Genomic DNA, 6,786 nt, shown 5'->3' on the forward strand with positions numbered 1-6,786 from the left:
TAGGTTATGGAAAGTTGAGTTTGAAAAACTATTTTAGAGAGATTTAATCACGTGCTTTTTTACCCAAATTTACTCAACTAAATTTACCGGTTAATTAACAATCACACAACAAAATAATAAGCAAGTAAAGTTAGAGTGACATCGGATTTTAGCGAGTAAACCAATTGAAAAACCTAAAGATTTTTTGCGCTATCCCGAGCATAAAACGATCCATTATATATAAAGCAAAGTACACCGAACTTTAACTCAAGCTCATACCCTTTTATTCTACCAAGACCCAACTTGCTGAATGCCCCTAGCTTTGTAACCTCCCATCCGACAGTTTTCGAGTTCAGACTTGCACCTTGAACCTTGTAGAAGGATTGTTGGTAGATCAATAACACTATATGAGATATAATTTTTGTAAATCGGCAAATTTCGATGTCAAAACAAGTCTAATCGAGTTGTAATTTCAAGTTACCATATCAAGATCGACTGCTGAATTGGAAGATTGTTCGAAGATGGTAAACTGAGATCATCGAAACAGGAAAGAACAATACTTTAGGAAGTTGTTTCCCACTTAAGACATTATACCTATATGATATCTTTTTTGAGATTACCAAAAACAGGATTTTCCAAGTTATATTTGAAATCTGTCCAGTGGGAACCGCTACCACAATTGGGAACCGGTTCAAGAACTTAGATTCAAAGAAAACCATTCTATCTTTTGGGAACTAGTTCCACATCTGGTTACCGGTACCACTGCTGATACAGTTTAAGGTAACTTTGTCCTGTTTTGTTTCAAAATTCCTAGTTGGTTTAGAATACTACCAAAAGTCCTATGCACGAAATTTCCTTTATTTTATGCATGATTAGGTCTATGAATATTCTATATAAACCTTGATTTTCATCTAGGTTCGTACGGCTTTTGCATACAACTTCATATTCCATAAAAGCCTTAGAGAGATATTTTTGCAGAAATCAAAGTTGATTTTTCTGTTATTCTTTCTAGAACACATACATAAACACAAGAGTAAGTTTAAAGTGTTTTTCAAATTTTGATTGTGATCAAAGTCTTGCATCTACAATGATTAGAGAAAAACAGATCTTCTTCTACATCGAATTCAGATATTGAAGAATAAAAGTAAAAACGGGCACACTTTGAAAGGGTCAAAGCATTCGAGAAGTGTTGTTTGATCTACCTGCAACCCTTCTACAGAGATCAAGAATAAGCTTGAGGTCAAGTGCTGTTGGACGAGACGTCGCAAAGCCAGATGATATTGTCAACGATTGGTGTTTGGTAGAACGATAGGGTATGAGTCTGAGTCAAAGTTCAGTGTACTTTGTTTCAAACATAGTGGATCGGTTTACTTTAGACTGCATAATCCACGAGATTTTTTCCACGCAAATAGTTGGTCTATTTTACCAATTGGAGTTTTCTTGCTAAAAATCCCGGTGTCATCTCTAACTCTATTACTTTGCTTTATTTTATTTTGTATGTGATTAATTGATTAATTACTAAAATAAGTAAAGTTAGAAAGACACAGATCTGTTTTTAAAAATATAAAACTTTCTAAATATTCTGCTGCGTACAACTCATAAATTGATATCAGAGCCAATCTCTACACATTGAGTTGATTCTTGTGAAAGTTTTGTTTAGAAAAATTAAAAATAAAATTATTTTAGAAAAATAAAATTATTTTTGTTTTTCAAAAATTTATGATGGAAAATCCTGTGAATAAAGGTGAATTGGATTTTGTATATAATGGATTAAATTATGATGATGAAATATCTCTCATGTCTAACAGTTTTAGAAGGTTACTTAAAAATAGCAAGGATTTCAAGAAGCAATCTAACAAGTTGAGAGAAGTAGAAAGCATGAAGGAAGCTTTGAAAAAGGAGAAAGATGCCTTGAAAAATGAAAGAGCTACCTTGTTGAAGAAGGACAACGATTCCTTGAAGAAGGAGGATGAGCAAAAACAAAAATTGCTTGGGGAAAATAAATCTGAAATTCAAAATTTTCATGATAAGGTAAAATTCCTTGAGAGCGAGGTAAGTCAAGTTAATTCTGCTAGAGAATCTTTTATTGCCAAATTTTCATGATTAGTGTTGGTAAGCATGTAAGTGATAAAACTGGATTAGGTTTTAATGAGGCTTCATCTAGTAAAAAGGGTCAACCTATTTTTGTTAAACCTATGAACTTGAATGTGCCTATTGTTAAGTCTAAACTTTTTGTTGAGCCTATGCATGCTAAGAATGTGTCCAAGGTCCTTTATTATTCTTATTGTGGTAGAACTGGACATAGTCAACACTATTGTTATAAAAAGAAAAAGGATAATTCTTGTTTTGATTTTCATAGTTGTAATTCTTTTGCACAAAATAGGTTTCATGCTATAAAGAAAAATAATTGGAAAAAACATAGAATTTTTCGTGCTAAAAAGAATTCACAGAAGAACAAGAAAGATTTTTCTAAAATTCATTATGATGATATTCATGTTAAGAAAAAGGTGCATTAAAAGAAGAAAAATGAATTTTGTGACACCTATGAATTCTAAAGCTAGAAATTTGCCGAAGAAAGAGGTAAAATATGAAAGAAAATTTCAGGAAGTGAGAGTGAAAACTGTGTGGATTAAGAAGAAAGATTTGATCAATTATGTGCCAGTTGAGTCTATTGAACTAGTTTCCAAAAGACTTTACCTTCAAACTAAGTCCTAGGATGATTAGTGATCATGGTTTGTACTTGATTGAAAATTTTGTTGCCATTGGATCACTTGTTAGGGTTTGGTTAAGGTAGTGAGTCATTAATCATATTCTTCATGATATATGTGTGAAAAAAATTTCATTGAATTTATGATTGATGAGGGCTGAAAAGTGCGTATTTAAACCCCTTAAACTTGAGTATTCTGGGACCTTGTTCTATCTTATTTTTCCGCTTTAGTCTAATTTCGTGTTATTTATCTTTTCAGGTCAATAAAGTTAAAACAGGCTAAAAATGGCTTCTTAAGGCCTTTTTGGAGTCAAATTAAGTCATAGTGAGAATCTGAAGAAAAATGAGGCTAATCTGGAGCAAAAAGGAGGTTGATGCTGAAAACTGTCAAGTGAGATCGATCGGAGAAAATTGAAATCGATAGGAGAAAAGTTGGATCGATTGGAAAAAAGTTAGATCGATCGAACTGTTCGTTAAAGTTATAAAAAAAGTAGATCTAAAGCTCATTTGAAACCAACTCAGGCTGTGCTTGAAAGGGAAGATCCTAGGGCCGAGTTCTCACATTCTTGGGCTCTAAAAACCTTGTATTTAAAATGAATTGAACCATTTTGTAATGGAGCTTCTCATCATTTTACTTTTACATTGTAATTTTATTTTCTCCCTCTAGAAAAGTTAGAGATTAGGGTTAGAAGAAAAGAGAAGAGTGGAGGCATCAAGAACACATCTCAAAATCTACACACACTCTTTCTCTAGATTTCATCAAAGAAGAAGAGGAAGAAGATGGAGCCATGTTTGGGGATTGCCCTTAAGGGTTCCAAGATCACACTTACCTCCTTCATGATTGGCTAGACTTCTCCTTGGGGCTTGGATAAGCCCCAAGTTTGTAATCTAAACCTCTATCTTTTTCATACTTTTTAGGGAATAATATCTTGTGATTAATATTTTAGCCTTGTGAATTTAATGAATATTGGTATATTTCTATAATTTCTATGGTTTAATTCTTTCTATTAATTCTCTAATTTATTTACATGTCTATGTGTGATTAAATTGGGAATTATGTCTTACACGATTCATATGATTTAATTCTTTCTATTGATTCTCTATTTGATTACATGTTGTCTTATGTGTGATTATTTGAGAATTGATCTCTACACTAGTTTTTCTATATTAATTGCATGTCTATGTGTGGTTGATTGAGAATCTAGTGATGGCTAAATATGGTTTTTATTAGATGGGGTTGTCAATTAATTTGATGGATTATACTTATACTTAATGAGTTGTTCTACAATTTAATTCATGCTTGTAGGTACGTAGAAAATCTTTACTTGATTTGATATTCCATGGCTTATTATTGCAAATTCCATGATTCTCTATATTGATGTGTGCTACAATTGTGACTAGTTTGATGGGACATGCTTAGAATTGATGGGTTGTGCTACACTTAGTTTATTTGTTGATTAGGTAGACAATTCATTATTGAATTTGATGGTCCATACTGTAACGACCCGGATTTCTCAACCTGGTGCGTTAGTGATGAACCAGAAGTTGACCTGATAACAGACCCGAAATGCGGAAGGGAAAGAAGCCAAATGACCTCAAGAGATGTACGTCATCCCTAAGGCCCCAAAGTGACTCTCCCTGAAGCCACGGAAATGAGCCAAGCAAATAAAGCAAGAATGCCTAACCCGAAAAGAGATGAACTAAGGGCAAAATGGTCATTTCTCATTGAAAAGGGTGCCACCGTGCACACCATTGGAAGGACAATGAAAAATGAACAAAATTAGACTCAAGAATCGTTTGATTCTGAGTCGAGGCAGAAAAGATATGAAATTCCAACACCCGATGCGAAAGTTATGAATCAATGACTTAACATTTTCTAATATTTTCATAATAAACTTTGAAAACAAAAGTGCATAGAAAATGAGATACATTTCATTGGCCTCCAGCCTCATCTCATACATGTTAAATACATTGAAAAGAGTGCACTTGCATACACTTTACATATACGAATCAACGAATACAAGTTTAAACAAATAGGGCTACAAAGAGACATCTTATGCTAACACTTGCATAAAATAGAAACTTAGAAACTGTAAGCCATCCAAGGAGCAATGGAATCTTCAAATCCTGAATCCTGTATCTGAAATATGCCCCAGTATCGTAGGGGTGAGTAACATAAAGCTACTCGTAGGAGATGAGCATGCATCGACCTAGCATTTTACAATTTTATCACCTTATGGTGAAACATATTAAAGGGGCTCATGCCACCTCGTCTATGTCAAGATGAAACCCATGGAACATCCTAAGCTACCTAGATCATTTATATCATAATCACATTGTTCATGCAATTCAAACAACATGGAAACATGTTATACAAGACAACAAGATATAGATTTTCAAAGTCTTCAACTTGAAATCCAAAATACGAAAACAACAAGTGTGGGTCATGCCACCTAACGTCTATGTTCAAAATGAATCTATAAGGTCATTCCTCAACTACATTTGAACATCAAAACACAAATTATGATATCGATGCAATTTAACCAACAATAGAACTTCCAATACAACGCATGAAGCATGCTTTCACAAAGCTATATCTTAAGCTCAAAATAGGAAATCAAATAAGGAACAACAAGTTACGATATCATCTAGTTATCAACTTGAAATGAAATACGAAATCAAACAAAGTGGATACTCGGACGTCACGCCAGATCAGACCGACAACATAGTTACTTTAGGGTTACTAGCCCATGGGTAACCTCCATATATGCGCACTAGACTTTATAGAGGGACAATTCCCCGTACTAGAACCAAGTCATAGCCGTAGCCAAACAACAACATCCCTAAGTTTTCAAAATCAATAAATTGTGCAACAACGTATATATATCAACATGTATATAAAAGATATCAACTATTTACCAAGCATAATCCAAATTTTGGAAACTTATACAATACATGCTCAAAATTCACAACTACTTTGGCATGTAAGATGTTAAATATAAAGTGTGCAATTCCTTACACATAGCAACAATATATTCAATAAGGAAAAACATATTCTCATGAATATAAAGGTAACAACTATGTTATCCAATGCTCAAAAGTAATCAAGTGAACATACATCAAATCCAAATCCATGATTTAAATATAGAAACAACTTCCAAAATGCAATTAAATCCATGGAGTAATAAGGTAGAATTTTATTAAACATAAATAGTTAAATTCTCTAAATTCCAAGTTAATCCAAATAACCTCAATTTAATATATATTGAAAGACATGTTATGATCATCATATCTATAACATCAAATGACAAGTTAAGTAATTAAAACATTTAAAACAAAATTAATCAAGCTAATTAATTAATTTTCTCTAGATTTTTAAACAATTCCAAATACCCTCAATTTAATCTATGTTAGAGAACATGCCAAGGCCTATTTAAATACCACATTACAACTTGATTTAATATTTGATACAACCATGTGAATTAAACTTTCACTAAAGATAAATATTAAATAAAAGTTGTAATTCTTAATCAAATGATCCAAATTTAATATATGTTAACCAACATATCTAAGCATAATTTCTTAGTATGTTACAATTCAAATCAAAGTTATACATCAACATAAATTTTAAATCTTATACAAAGAAATAAAAATTACTAACTTTCTAGATTTGATACAAGGCATACATATATGTTGTATAATTATGGAAAATACACAATACAACACACAAATAATCCTAAAACATTCCCTACCTCAATTGGAATGAAAATCCCAATTACCACCGAAATGAAATCGCCCCAAATTTTCGGTCCGCAAAATAGATTTTTCAACTTGCTACCTTCAACTTGTAAAATTCATAAAAAATTCAATTCTAACCCAAATTGAATGAATGCAAAGCACAATGAAAGCTTAAACACTGTAGTTTGATAATATCAATTTAGTTTAACAAAATATTTTTCCAATTGAAACAGCTTTGACCCACAACTTTGAAACAAATTCTGTCCAGAAAACACATTTTTAACTTGTAGCTTCCAACTTTGAAAATTCATGAAAAATTCATTTGACATTCAAATTGGGCAAACCTAATTTATTTTGGAAGT

This window comes from Cornus florida, unplaced genomic scaffold (genome assembly GCF_030987335.1).
Source record: "Cornus florida cultivar Cherokee Brave unplaced genomic scaffold, ASM3098733v1 CherokeeBrave_3.0.0_Hap2_Chr08, whole genome shotgun sequence".
NCBI lineage: Eukaryota > Viridiplantae > Streptophyta > Magnoliopsida > Cornales > Cornaceae > Cornus > Cornus florida.